Source organism: Cydia pomonella, chromosome 3 (genome assembly GCF_033807575.1).
Source record: "Cydia pomonella isolate Wapato2018A chromosome 3, ilCydPomo1, whole genome shotgun sequence".
Classification (NCBI taxonomy): Eukaryota; Metazoa; Arthropoda; class Insecta; order Lepidoptera; family Tortricidae; genus Cydia; species Cydia pomonella.
Window position 1 is genome coordinate 33,212,205 of NC_084705.1, and position 15,640 is coordinate 33,227,844.

Consider the following 15,640-nt stretch of genomic DNA (forward strand, 5'->3'; position numbering starts at 1 on the left):
GATTGAAAAAAATAAAGTAGGAATAAAAATTGACAAAAAAGCCAACGACACGAGGTGTTCCCAGGCGGTCACCCATCCAAGTACTGACCTCGCCCGACGTTGCTTAACTTCGGTGATCGGACGAGAACCGGTGTATTCAACGTGGTATGGACGTTGGCGACAAAGAGAGCAAAAATTCTATACACAACACAGAGAGTCATTATTTCTTCGTATAAGTTATCTACTATGCAAAACATTGCATGTGAATAAACTTTACATTCAGCTGTCGGATTTATTCCTAAAGTGAAGTCCAATAAAAATTGCAAATAATGTAAACAATAAAATAATGTAATTTACCTTCAATACTTCGTAATCACGCACTATTTGACGACAATCATGACCTTATCAACAATTTATATAGGTACTTAAATATTTGTTAGTTAATAATATGATGTAAGTTTGTGGATTCGTTAGTGTGGGTCAAATCTTGAAAGTTAAATTTGACCCACTTCCCGATTTCTGATTGAGCTGAAAATTTGCATACATATATAAGTCGGGTGACAATGCAACATTATGGTGCCATCGAGCTGATCTGGTGATGGAGGCTTGGCCATAGGAACTCTGTGATGAAACAAGTGAAACAACGCAATCTAATTGTATGTATGTCACTGGCGGATCGTTCAAAGAACTCGATTCCCACCGGCTTGTCTAATTTCAGCCCGTTGAGTACTTTCACGATCGGTTCATGGAGAAAAGGAAAGCAAAATTAGCTCCGGGTTTCCTATGAATATTTGTGACGCGCCGCCACTGTGTATGTATGTATATACTTTATTGTACATAAAATTATAAAAACACGAGAAACAGACAAAGTAAATCAAATACAACAAAGGCGAACTTATCCCTGTATGGGATCTCTTCCAGTTAACCTTTGCGGACATGAGTAGAACAGAAGTAATGATGAATGAATGACAAAAACAAAAGTGAGACTGAAATTAATGAAATGCAAGTTTTTAATTAACATTGATACAAATATACATAAATAGAAATATAACAATAAAAGAATGCATACATATATAAATATAACATAAATAAAAATAAATAAATATTCAGTATGTAATATAAATAGATATAAATTCGAATTAGAAAAGTGAAGGAAATTAAAAAAGTAGAAGTACTAAGTAGACTAATGGAAGTAGTAAGTCGACTCGTAACCAAGTATCGGAAAACCACAATTTTTAAGCCTCTCCTTGAGTGATCTGTGTTTGGGGTTTTTAGAATTGTCTCGAGTATTAGTTGCTTTTTTTTTATACTACGTCGGTGGCAAACAAGCATACGGCCCGCCTGATGGTAAGCAGTCTCCGTAGCGTGCGCGCGCGTGCGTATATACGCGTGCAACTCCAGAGGAGTTACATGCGCGTTGCCGACCCCTAACCCCCCCCTCGTTGAGCTCTGGCAACCTTACTCACCGGCAGGAACACAACACTACGAGTAGGGTCTAGTGTTATTTGGCAGCTGTTTTCTGTAAGGTGGAGGTACTTCCCCAGTTGGGCTCTGCTCTAGATCTGGAATGACATCCACTGGCTGTGCCCTACCACACAGCTCTCTTTTGGACGTAGTTTAAGGACGTACCCGGGATGGGCTTGTGGTAAAAAAAGTACAGCGACAAAAGCTTGTGCCTTAAATGTTTTTTTTTGCCAAAAACTTATTCTATTGGACTTCGGTATACCATTATTAAGAGTTGGATATAGACAGTTTTTTGGACCACTTAAGCCAGACAATTTTTTGCATGGTACCAGTCGGCCCTAACAAATTCAATCATCATATAAAACTACTACCTATTTTATAAAAACATGCTCGGTGAATTTCTCCGTATCGAAACCTATCACAACTAGGTCGAGTTTCAAAATGTGCCTCTGAATTTCCCTGAATTTTGATAACCTAACACTAGGTTGAAACGAAGGCCTACTTCAGCTGTCTCCCGCCCGCCCACCGACCTATATTCAGATTTTCTCTGAACTGAAGCTTTCTCAGAACCAACCGGCAATGTTAGGTATGCCCGAGTGCTAATTCCGTGAAACTTAATTAGAGAATTCACTTGGAAATTTGCATCAACTCAACCTATTGTACTAATAGATAGCTCAAGCTCGTTATAAAAGTGCAAGAAGTGAGGGAAAAAATATACGAGCAGAAGTAGGTTCAGGGTTATGTACATAAATTACATAATTTATCTTTAAATTTTTTATTATACTTGGTATGATTATGTTAAAAATTGATATCTGAGGATACGAATGGTACCTTATCCAAGAATGCGAAATATAATATTAATTCGTAGCCAAATTATTTTGATAAAAGTATCCACCATCTGAACTTTTTTTTTAATGATTATATTGAAAATTGATGTGTGAGGATTTGAAAGGCCCTTTTACATAAATCCGTTGAAATAAATTGAAATAATTTATTAATGCATGTGGAGAATGGGTTACATAATTAAGATAAAATTGATATTCTAGTGGTTTCACCAAATTCTACCTTCTCAGGCGTACTTAATATATATATATTTTATCCTACGTCGGTGGCAAACAAACATACGGCCCGCCTGATAGTAAGCAGTCTCCGTAGCCTATGTACGCCTGCAACTCCAGAGGAGTTACATGCGCGTTGCCGACCCTAAACCCCCCCCCCCCCCCCCCCCCCCCCCCCCCCCGTTGAGCTCTGGCAACCTTACTCACCGGCAGGAACACAACACTACGAGTAGGGTCTAGTGTTATTTGGCTAGTGCTATTTCAGGACGACACACACAATCACATTATATTATTATGGAGACTAAGGAAGGAGGTATATTTAAGAAAGTTTTACCGAACGCACCGAACAAACATAACTAGTGGCTCTGTGACCTGTAGATGCTTAATTTTTTTTAAACTCACTTCGTTTAATCTCTATCACACCGAACTCCCAGAAGTGCCATAGACCCTACTAGCGCTTAAGTCTCATAGGCCAATTTCCGCCATTTTGAACATAACGCAAATGAAACGATAAAAAATTATATATAACTAGGTACCGAACCTCCTTACAAAATTTCACGAGAATCGGTTGAGAACTGTACCCCTAGTGTAAATTTAGTCGATAGCGAAACGTGACGTACGCGTTTGCGTTAAGTCTCATTTTGTATGGGTTTTTGAACAGCGCGCCAAGCGGGACGTTTTGGAAAGTCAAAAATCTCATACAAAATGACACTTAACGCAAACGCGTACGTCACGTTTCGCTGTCGAAAATATTTACACTAGGGGTACTGACCAGCAGAGGAGAACATCCGGACATACGAGTACGAAAGCGTTTTTTCCCAAGCTGAAACGGAGTCGCTAACGCTCAGTAAACCTTCCCAGCTTGTCGACCCAACTTTCGATTTGTGAAAAAACAGTGATTTTTTTTACCAAATACCTTACTTAGCTAAACAATATCTTAGCTAACAATCTGTAGATGCTAAGTTATTGGCCACAAAATTGTACTTTTATTAAAATAAATAATTTAAATATTAGAATTTAAACCAGAAGAAAATAAATTTAAATAAAATTAAATATTATAATTCAATTTTATTTAAATTTATTTTCTCTTATTTTATTAAGCCAGTTTTTGAAGTACACGTGCGTGCTCGGTTTTATAGTCGTGAATTTCATCGATCATAAATATCATAATCTACTAATTTGTCAACCTCTTGACATGGCTACCTACCTTAGTCAGCCGATGACACAATTCTCCGAAGGTCGCGGCCTTGATGCACGCGACCATGAACTTGCCATTGAGAAGGCTCGTGAAGGTCAGACGAGAGGCGCGGTTCGAAACAATAGAGAAAGATTATCTTTTACTCTGTGGTCTTATAAGCAGGTGCTGCTGCTATAATGCTGGTAGTTGCTGATTGTAGATATCTACATCACTCTTTTGATCACCTTATTTTGAAGTAAATGCCTAGTAGATACAATTAGGAGCAAAACAGTCCTAATAGTAGCATATTAGTAGAATGTGGAGAAGTTGATGTCGATCAAGGGGAGGGGCACATGGTTAATACATAACAGTACTCCTTGAAATTTGCTACAAATCCGCCTAACATATGATGTACTTGGCATTTACGGTAATTTTGTAATTTCGAATCGAAAAGTAGAAAACAACACATTTTTATTTTTTCCAATATTTCTAATTTCTCCTATGGAAACTCCAAATGGGGCATATTTTTGAAGTTACTTTTAGGTGACTTATAGTTCGGTGCAAAAGTGTACCATTAAAAACAGCCATAGAAAGATAGATAAGTAGATAGATAATAGTTTATTCATCACACATGATAATAGGTACATTTAAAATATACATCATGTACATAATATCTATACTACTAATAAGTGCGACTAGTCAGGCATTTTTAAACTAAAGTGCATGCATGTCATAATTTGTAACATTTACACTTCATTAAATTCATTAACGTTATACAAAGTCTTGTTTAATAAAGTGTCTGTTAGTTCAATATTAAAGACGACTGTTATTCTGCCATAACTAGAAAACTATGTTCACGATTTAAACAGTTGATACCTCATTTTAGAGAGGCTAAATTTCTTAATTATGTATGGTTCCCTATTTGGAATTTTCATCGGAGGAACTAGAAATATTGAAAAAGATAAAAATGTGTTTTTTCCTACTTTTCGATTCGAAATTACAAAATAACCGTAAATTCCAAGTACATCATTCATATGTTAGGCCGATTTTTATAAAATTTCAAGGAGTACTGTTATGTATTAACCATGTGCCCCTCCCCTTGATCGACATCAACTTCTCCACATTCTACTAATATGCTACTATTGGGACAGTTTTGCTCCTAAGTGTAGATCGGAAAAATTGTTTTGTAAGTAGACGTGTTTGGTTTTCTGTCCCTAAAGCCTAAAGGGAGCTATATACCAGTAAATAAACACACAAAGATTAAAGAACTGTACCTATTATGTACGGTGAAGGTCTCCGATACAGCTTGGGTAAAAATGCTTTCGTATGTCCGGAATCCGGACGTTCTTCTGTACAGGTCGCATTTTTAACCGATTGTCGAAATTTTGCGAGCAAGTTCGATGACAGGGTTAATTTGTCACCTAATTTTTTTACGGCAGTGGGGCAATGAGGGTTCGCGAGGTCTACAGCTCACAGAGCGACTAGCTAATCTCTTGTTTTGATAACGTGTTTAAATAATGAAGAGCACTTCATATATGCAAGTAGCTAGGTAGTTCAGCGAAAGTGTGCATTGAGCCTTAATGACTTACAGCCGGTTGCCGGAGCAACCAGGTATCGGCCACATTTAGTCAGCTCAGTCGAAAGTTAGCATAATCCCTGCTAACCTGACTAACACTTTGTTCGGTCAATGCTCGCAACCTTCAACTTTTCAGTACAGGTCGAAATCTTAAGGTGCAGGGGTGGTAAAAGCAGTTACCCGACCAGCAAAGGTAAACGTGAATAATTATATTGAAATTAAGCGAGTCCTTTCTTTGCGGATAGATTTTTCTAATCGATAATATAATTTGATTATCATAATAAATAAATACCTGTACATATTAGGTCTAGGCCGTTGCCCTGACTTCAATCAACATGGACCTTATAGTTGTCGCTGCCAGCCGTCATTGTGTGAACAAGTGAAAAATCAATGGAAAATGAATTCCGATTATCCTATTAGTCATATATGCACCAATTTTATCTAAGTATTTCATTTATTGGGCGCTAAACCAGAGCTAGTCGAACAGAAGCTTAAGCACTTCATTTGACTCACTGTTGGTTAATAAGGCAACCATGAGGTACCTGGCGTCGTTACCCAGCTGTGAGTCGGAAGGTGACATAATCCCAAGGTCACCTTTACTCGCGGTCAATGGTCTTTGCAACCTTCAACTTTACACCACGAGGCGCAATTTCAGGGTGATGCTAGATGTTGCAATGGGGTTGTGATATGTTGTGATATTTAGATGCAACTTATTTGGATATTTGTGTAAATGAAGCGACAAAAAGATCTCTTATTTAAATACTAGAATAGAACATATGTCACTCCTGTATAATATTGAGTTTTCAGATTCCAACAGGGCTGCTGTAGTTTGTGGTATAAAATAGTATAGGAAATAACAATACTTCCGTGAGACACAGCCATATTAAATATGTTTAAACGGGTCACTCATGTATGTTAAGTCGAAAACGCTAGGGAGTGAAACATGTCGAGCGTGTTCGACTTAAATACGTGAGTGACCCGTTTTATCATATTTAATATAGCATAGGAATCATAGGATGCTACACAATGCTGCGCTGCCGGACTCGGTGTTATTTTACGAGTAGAAGAGCGCCTTTGGGTTGTGATCTCGTGGTCTTGGTTAATGCTTACCAAAACAAAATTGTAGATAGGTCCACATCCACATCAATAGGCGGTCTAATCATGTGCAGATCATTATCAACACTTTTCCTATGTAGTTATTACCTACTGTTGATAGTGCTGTCTGTTCAGCGTGAGGCAGGTTTGATATAGTTCTTGCGAGTCGCCCCCGGCGGCCAATGCTCGAGGTCGAGGCCTTGAACTTGTAAGGTGGGAAACGCAGTAGAATAACAACTGCAGAGCAAATCTTCCAGCGCGCTTCAGCATCAATGTAGTATTAGCGACAGTGTGCAGATAATTGTGGAGACTTCTCCTGTGTAGCTACAGCTGTTTGCTCAGCATGAGTCAGGTTTGACACAGTCCCTGCGAGCCGCGCCCCCGGCGGCCAATGCTCGAGGCCGAGGCCTTGAACTTGTAAGGTAAGTAAATGCAGTAGTGTAACAACTGCCGAGCAAATTTTCCAGCGTTTCAGCATCATTATACTATTGGAGCCAGTGTGCAAGTAATTGTGGATCTTACTTCTCCTGTGTAGCTACAGCCGTCTGTTCAGCATGAGTCAGTTTTAATATAGTTCCTGCGAGCCTCCGGTGGCCAGCAATGCTCGAGGCCGGGGCCTTGAACTTGTAGGGTGCAAGCGCAGTAGAGTAACAACTGCAGGGGCAAATCTTCCAGCGAGATTCATTTGTTCTGTGTAGCTACAGCAGTTTGTATAGCATGTGTCAGTGCTGACACAGTTCGATGGGCCGCGCCCCTAAGCCGGTCATTGCTCGAGGCCATCACAAACATCTACATATTACATTTTGCCTCTTTCTAATATTTTCAAGTCCCGATCCGCAGAATCCATATTAAATGTGCACAAGAAAAATGTATGTATGGGGAAGCTCGAAACTATAATAGATCAAAATGAAACCATTTATTAAAAATCTAGTAAACCATATTTGTGAAACTTGCGCTACTGTTCGCTAATAGTTGTGACAGCTTGGCCTCGTGCCAACAGCTTATCCTGATTTCGAGGAATTCGTAATTCGGCTCGGTATCAGGTATTCGATGGAATCAACATTGTTTTTTTCGTAATATTGTATGTAAATTATTCACTTGTTAAGTAACTAGGTATGTTGTTTTCTGCCATTATAAATGTATGCGTAACAAGTAAAGGTTAAATGTATCTAAATCTAAAGTCGTTACATTACTAGAACATTAAAATCTCAGAGAATCTCATGTGAAACTTCATTAGCAGACAACGGATTATTGGGGGCAAAATTTCCTATTCAATAAACTCGATAGTCGATGCTTTTCCCATCCCATTTAATTTGCCCCCAATAATCCGTTATCTGAAATATTAACGGATGTATTAGGGTATAAGCGGCCATAGTGGGAAGATGAGTGATTTATGTAAAAAAAATACCTGCTAAACCATAATTTTTAGTTCCGTGGAATTCTGACAGTTGTCATCATTTGACGTTTCAGGGATAGTAAATAATTTTTCACTGTACATATTATTGTCTATTATTTTTATATGAAGTTAATATTTCTTGCATGAACTCTTATTTAATCGAGAAACACAATTGCATTCAAGTTGAAACTGTTGAAAGCCGAATGTCAAGAGTGACGTAAACATCAGTTTCGCTATTTGTTTGGGGGATATTTGATAGCTGACAGAGATAACTGCATTACTATTCAGAAAACTTCAACACTGGATTTATTTTTCGCTGGACAGTATAAGTAAACTAGCCATTTATTGCATGGATTTTACCACAATACAAACATACTCGTCAAAACACCGACATACATCCTGTAATTATTTTCAAATAAACATATTGCACAATGCCATGCAATGTAAATAACTTTATATAAAGGTACACAATAAAAACAAATCAGATATCTTGTTTTGCAAAGGGCTTCTGCACAAATCACGCAAAATTCGATAGGGGGGAGGGGGGGGGGGGTCCCGAAAAACTCACGAGAGATCACGTTGGGGGGGGGGGGGGGGGTATAAGAAGGGTAGACGAAAAAACCTCGCGTAATTTGTGCACAAGCCCAAATAGATTTCAAATAATTTTTCAAATAAGCATACAGTGATACATTACGTAGCCTACATGACGCTTGCCACTTCGGGATGTCACATGCACGGTGCCGCCTTTTCCAAGGAACTATCCAACAAATCAACCCGACTTTGTTCTTTGATCCGAAACGTTTGAAGAAACCGACCTTTTGCGTCCTCCAACAATAAAACATCTCCAAATATTTTGTTTTTCAGTTACGCATCTTTTCCAGGAATTTCTATCCCTAATATGACTCACTCTAATATATTCCCGAATTTCAGGATGACTCATACTAACTGTCCCTTTCTTTCACTCTTTCACCTGCATTCACCAACACATACACAAACCTCTCTTACGCACTTATAGCGAAATCATATTTCTGTCTCCGTCCCACTATGTCCTGATTATTTAGCCCCATCCTTTTCTTTAATACGTGAAAATTGTAGGTTGTCCTTGTCTGGATAGTCCTTCAATGACTCATAGGAAGGAATTTAGGTTGAACAGTCGTCAATACATAAACGATTTAGAACTTTATTATAATAGTAATAAGGTGGAATATGAACTGAATGTTTAGCATTTCGTATCTTATCATTGAAAAGGTTAGTTATCTAATCGAGATGTTGCGCAAATCAAATATTTGATTTGTAATGCTTAAGAATTTTTCATAGATTTTTGTTTTTCATACATAACCGGACTAATTTAATAGACTTAAGTCTACCGAACACCGTGTAGTACACCTTACATTAATATTTTACTTAATTAAAATACAAAATAAATAAGCGGAAAATAAATGGATTAAACTTACCTAAGATTTACCTTTGGTGTCATAGATGTTGAGGATTACGTTTCACTGTTTATGATATTTTTTATGGTATTTCTGTTGTCTGTACCCCTAGTGTAAATTTATTCGATAGCGTGACGTGACGTACGCGTTTGCGTTAAGTCTCATTTTGTAAGGGATTTTGAGTTTCCAAAACGTCCCGCTTGGCGCGCTGCTTCTAAATCCCATACAAAATGAGACTTAACGCAAACGCGTACGTCACGTCACGCTATCGAATAAATGTACACTAGGGGCTCTGTTCTTATAATACCTTTTGTTTTTACGAGTTTTCATTTAATCTTGTTCATAAGCCAGTTGTTTCATAAAAGTAAAAAGAGCAAAAGCTACTTGAATCTTACTAACTCAAAGCTCGAAGTAAATAACCTAATTTAATTACTTAATATTATTAGATCATTGATCACAGATACAGATTAACACAGGACAGGCTACATCCGCATCCATTGTAGTTATCTCTAATCAGTAGTAATTATCGGAAAAACAATACAAATACAAACATATTGGAAATTGTTTATTTTGTTCCATTCGAAGAAATCCTCGTTAAGGTATTGGTTCAACAATTCCGTTATCAATAATTCACAGATAAGGTGATTTGTGAAACCCCAGGGTGACTCACAAGACAATTCCATTAGAATGTTAACCGTATACAACACTAATAGAGTTCAATTTCGATTAAATCGATAACTATATCATGTTGTATCGAAAGGTCACGGAGAGGTATTTGAATTTCAACTCTATGTTGGATAGTATTGGGTTTGGATTGATTTGAGTAGTAAGCGGTCTCATGAGATGTGAATTTTCTAAGTATTTTCATTCATGGATAAAGTGATTATGGACGGTCGTTATGCTGTGCTCAAGTCCATTTAAGTAGTAAGAACTGATCAATGACATGAGACAATGTAATAAATCTGTTCAAGTCTGAGGTTAGTTCAGACGGACTATGTGGCTTAACATATTAGAGGAAGTTTAAGTTATGGGTACTTTACCTATTTACGGGTTGATATATGGCAAGGATAACATTAAGTAACAAGTCCAAAATTTCCTCATCCCTAATCAGATTCATAATAAAAATTCTACGTAACATGTTTCCTAGTTAACGATAGACGTCATAAGTACGCAAGTGGAATCTAAAGAGTGCGTAACGCAGATCTTAGACGGAGGATATTGAGGAAACTGGTCGGAAAAACCCGGCAGGTTATGCTAAAACCACGGTAGGCATTCAGAAATTGTATGCTTAATGTATAGTTGGCGTGAGTTAGTGGTATTTTAATGTCTTCTACATTAATGACGACCGCTCTGGCCTAGTTGGTAGTTGGTAGTGACCCTGCCTATGAAGCCGATGGTCCCGGGTTCAAATCCTGGTAAGGGCATTTATTCGTGTGATGAGCATGGATATTTTTTCCTGAGTCATGGGTGTTTTCTATGTATTTAAGTATTTATAAATATGTATATATTATATATACCGTTGTCTAAGTACCCTCAACACAAGCCTTATTGAGCTTACTGTGGGACTTAGTCAATTTGTGTAATAATGTCCTATAATATTTATATATTAAAAAAAAAAGAAAAAAAAAAGATTACCCGTTCTATAATCTTAATAATCCTGATCGGGTGGCAATTGCTTTTGCAAAATCTGACGGCTACGAGTAATTAGTCCAAATAGCTTGAGAATTAGATAATAAATGCCTGCTTTTAGCCGTAACTAATCCATCTGTCTTGCTTATATTAATAATATAAGTATAAGATGATCTGAAGTTCTTCTGTATGGTTGTGGAAGAAAGAAGCCCCAGAAAAGATTTGATTGACGAAGCGATGCATATTGCATATATATTTAATATATTGCGAACACTGTACAATGTTTATGCCGTGTCGTACAGCTGCGTTCGTGAGCCACAAATTGCCTCGCCGGAAGATCAGCGCCGACTTTTGGGTTAGCATTAATGATGAGGCGGAACCATTTCGTGGTAAACTATTTATTTATTCTATGTTTCTTTCTTTTGTTATGTTGTTATACTTTTGTATGTCATAGTTTATCACGAATAAATGCTATGATTTCTGATTTCTTACAACATCCAGAAATAAAATGGATACCAATATATCGTGTAAAATGTTGCTGAGTCTATAGCTTCCGGATGCAGGTGAGATATTGTACAGAAAGGGTATTGTTAAATTCAAGGTACCACGTCTCTCGATCCAAAATCGGCGACCCGATTATAACGGTGACACAGTTGTTGTGCATCAACTCCAGACAGTGCATAACTGATTAATATTTTCGAGTCGACTATACAGCCAATTTGCTTTTGCATGTAAACGGGGAAGTACTCGCACTGGAAACTCATTTTCCTACATGAATATTAATGATTTTGAGCTGTTGCTAACCGTGCTGCTGCTGGTTTAGGCCTTTATCTTTCAACGTCAATTGGGAATGGGGGTGATAGTTGTTCAAATGTTTGTCTAAACGATACTATAAGAACTCATTTATTCTGCAAGACCTCAAGATTCTAACTCGCCTCTCCACTATCTGCTGTGAGAGAATTCTGGGCTTCTTTGGACACTTGGTCCGGATTGGCCTGATAGCCTCAGAAATGCATTTCTCGTCAGTCCTGTGAAAGGCCATCGAAAGAAAGTGATTATGTCCTACACAATTTTTTAAACAATTTCTCCCTGTGTAAAAACGATATACAATCCAAATAATATTTACTTAGCAACCTACGTCAAATGTTAATTTAGTATTTCCCAATATCAGTGCTATCCTATTGTCTTGCTTAGATTTTGTCTGAGTTTTTTCATAGAGGTCAACTTTTTTGCAATGACGAGCGACAATGAATTTGGGTTTTACCTGGTTTAAGTAGGTAGATAATGATTAGTAAAATCAGTGATCTGTTGACCCGTTCACTTCAATTGTTCTTTTTTAATTTTCGGGGTAATGTCACCTGGAGTTGGGTTTTTACATTCATTGTCTTCTGTGAGTCTTACCAATTTCTACTTTTCTACGTTATGAAAGCGAGATGTTACCTTTATAGATTACTTTCATTGGACTGGCTACTTGGCTAGGCTTAAAATAAACTAAACTAAAGTGTGCTTGTTAGAATGTTGGTGGAATGAATTCGTGTGGTGCTTACGTTATAAAATATTAAAAAAAATATAGGGCATAAAAGAACCCAATGCACAAGGTAAAAAAAAATAAACCTTCTGATATCATCCTCCTAGTACAAATAGATTAGACTGTCTAGGCTGAGTAGAAAGAAGGATTAGGTACGGCCAAGGAAATTAGCTAGATGTATTTGACGTTCATAAGCACATTGTAATATGCCTAATTGAATAATAAAATATCTTTATCTTATCTTTAATGTCAGTACCATTTCGTACCTTTTCACAGTGACAAATAGTATGAGGTCCCTAATAGTGACTTCCACGTTGATTGTCACTATGACAATGTACGAAATGGTACTGAAATTTAATTCTTTAAGTATACGATTCAGTGTGACTCATCTTTAATTTAAAAGATTTGTCCCTGTTTGTTATCGTTATCTGTACGTGCTTTCACAGTCTCGTGTATATAGTTATCATTGCTAATATTTTAAAAATAAGCCGACATCCGACATACTGATATCTATAAAACAGTTATTATCAATATTTGCTATCAGTAAAGATTTCACAATGATTTCCATATTTATGTTATGCCCCACATACAGTCCGAGCCCGAGCTAACTCCGTGAATCTCAAGCTGAGGAGCTTGAGGGGGGGGGGTTCTACAAAATCTAAGAGCTCGTGTGCCCCTTCTGAGTCTTCTGACATGAAACCTTGTTATGGTAAAACTACAGTGCCTAAAACGGTTATGTCAGTTAGACTATCGTCTGAGGGCCTACCGCGAACACCGAAGTTAGAAAAATGCGAGCATCTTTCTGTCACTGTAATTACGCCGTAATTGGAGTAAAAAAGAAAGATGCCAGCAATTTGTGAACTTCGGTGCCATCCACGAAAACCCTGAGATAAATATCTCCTTTTTTAGCCGTTTGTTTCCTCTTGCCCTCCACAGAATCCGAAGATGGGTAAAATGTAACAGTTTAAAGTGACGCCCCGTCTAGGTAAATACAGGGACCGGAAAACCCGTTCATTTGGCTTACCCGTTTGAATGGGTAACCCCTTCATATGATAAGCTAATCGTTTGGGTAACCCGTTCAACCGGTTACCCAACAATAATGATTAACCCGTATTATTCAGATTAACCTAATCGTAACAAGTGGTTACCGCTTACAGGAGCTGATTCGGTTTGTGTTTTGCGTGTACTAACCGGTAACCTTTCGGTTTAGGGTAAGCCTTACCCCTCTCCCGCGCCTTTCCCCCACCGCTGCGGCACCGCGGCAGAGATGGGCATTACGTAATTGATTCGATAGTTATATTGTAACTACCGACGTAAAAGTACTTTTCGTTAATGTTGACTTACTATATAGATGCTTATTTGTATCCGGTTTTAGTAAGATGGCGGCCACACACTTTGTCATAAAAATCATCATTTTTAGGTTTTAGGGAGTTCCGATTTCGAAAATGATGACGATTTTGGAATCCAAGATGGCGGCCATGTACTATGTCATAAAAATCGTCATGGATGTCGTTATATAGGTTTTAGGGAGTGCAGATTTCGAAAATCATGACTATTTTGGAATCCAAGATGGCGGCCATGCAATTTTTCATAAAAGTCGTCATGGATGTCGTTTTATACGTTTTAGGGAGTGCGGATTTCGAAAATGATGACCATTTTGGAGTCCAAGATGGCGGCCATACAATTTGTCATAAAAGTCTTCATGGATGTCGTTTTATAGGTTATAGGGAGTGCGGATTTCGAAAATCATGACTATTTTGGAATCCAAGATGGTGGCCATGCAATTTGTCATAAAAGTCGTCATGGATGTCGTTTCATACGTTTTAGGGAGTGCAGATTCCGAAAAAGATGACCATTTTGGAGTCCAAGATGGTGACCATGTACAATGTCATAAAAATCGTCATGGATGTCGTTAAGTATATAAGTTTTAGGGAGTGCAGATTTTGAAAATCATGACTATTTTGGAATCCAAGATGGCGGCCATGCAATTTGTCATAAAAGTCGCCATGGATGGAATCCATGATGGTGACCATGTACTACGTCATAAAAATCGTCATGGATGTCGTTTTATAGGTTTTAGGGAGTGCGGATTTCGAAAATCATGACTATTTTGGAATCCAAGATGGCGGCCATGCAATTTGTCATAAAAGTCGTCATGGATATCGTTTTATACGTTTTAAGGAGTGCGGATTTCGAAAATGATGACCATTTCGAAGTCCAAGATGGCGGCCATGCAATTTGTCATAAAAGTCTTTATTGATGTCGTTTTATAGGTTTTAGGGAATGCGGATTTCGAAAATCATGAGTATTTTGGAATCCAAGATGGCGGCCATGCAATTTGTCATAAAAGTCGTCATGGATGGAGTCCAAGATGGTGACCATGTACTACGTCATAAAAATCGTCATGGATGTCATTTTATAGGTTTTAGGGAGTGCGGATTTCGAAAATCATGACTATTTTGGAATCCAAGATGGCGACCATGCAATTTGTCATAAAAGTCGTCATGGATGTCGTTTTATACGTTTTAGGGAGTGCGGATTTCGAAAATGATGACCATTTCGAAGTCCAAGATGGCGGCCATGCAATTTGTCATAAAAGTCTTTATTGATGTCGTTTTATAGGTTTTAGGGAATGCGGATTTCGAAAATCATGACTATTTTGGAATCCAAGATGGCGGCCATGCAATTTGTCATAAAAGTTGTCATGGATGTCGTTTTATACGTTTTAGGAAGTGCAGATTTCGAAAAAGATTACCATTTTGGAGTCCAAGATGGTGACCATGTACAATGTCATAAAAATCGTCATGGATGTCATTATATAGGTTTTAGGGAGAGCAGATTTCGAAAATGATGACTATTTTCGAATCCAAGGTGGAGGCCATGCAATTTGTCATAAAAGTCGTCATAGATATCGTTTAATAGGTTTTAGGGAGTGCGGATTTCGAAAATGATGACCATTTTGAAATCAAAGGTGGCGGCCACACATTTTGTCATAAAAGTCATCATGGAAGTCATTTTTTAGGTTTTAGGGAGTGCGGATTTCAAATATTATGACTATTTTGGAATCCGAGATGGCGGCCTTGTTTTTTGTCATAATAGTCGTCATGGATATCGTTTTATAGGTTTTAGGGAGTGCGGGTTTTGAAAATGATGACTATTTTGAAATTCCAAGATGACGGCCACGTACTATTTAATAAAAGTCATCATGGATGTAGTTTTATAGGTTTTAGAGAGTGCGGATTTCGAAAAAGATGATCATTTTGGAATTCATGATGCCGACCATGAAATATGTCAGAAAAATAGTC

The 15,640-nt window shown here is 37.8% G+C and overlaps 1 protein-coding gene and 1 non-coding gene across 3 annotated transcripts in view; both read right to left on the reverse strand.

Annotated features, from left to right (window-relative positions):
* The window catches only part of LOC133516595 (electron transfer flavoprotein beta subunit lysine methyltransferase-like), a 60,203-nt gene that overhangs the window by 4,544 nt on the left and 40,019 nt on the right, over positions 1 to 15,640 (reverse strand). The window lies entirely within an intron of this gene.
* On the reverse strand, positions 40 to 158 carry LOC133516717 (5S ribosomal RNA). The gene has a single exon (XR_009799273.1). It is a non-coding gene; the product is annotated as a 5S ribosomal RNA (ribosomal RNA).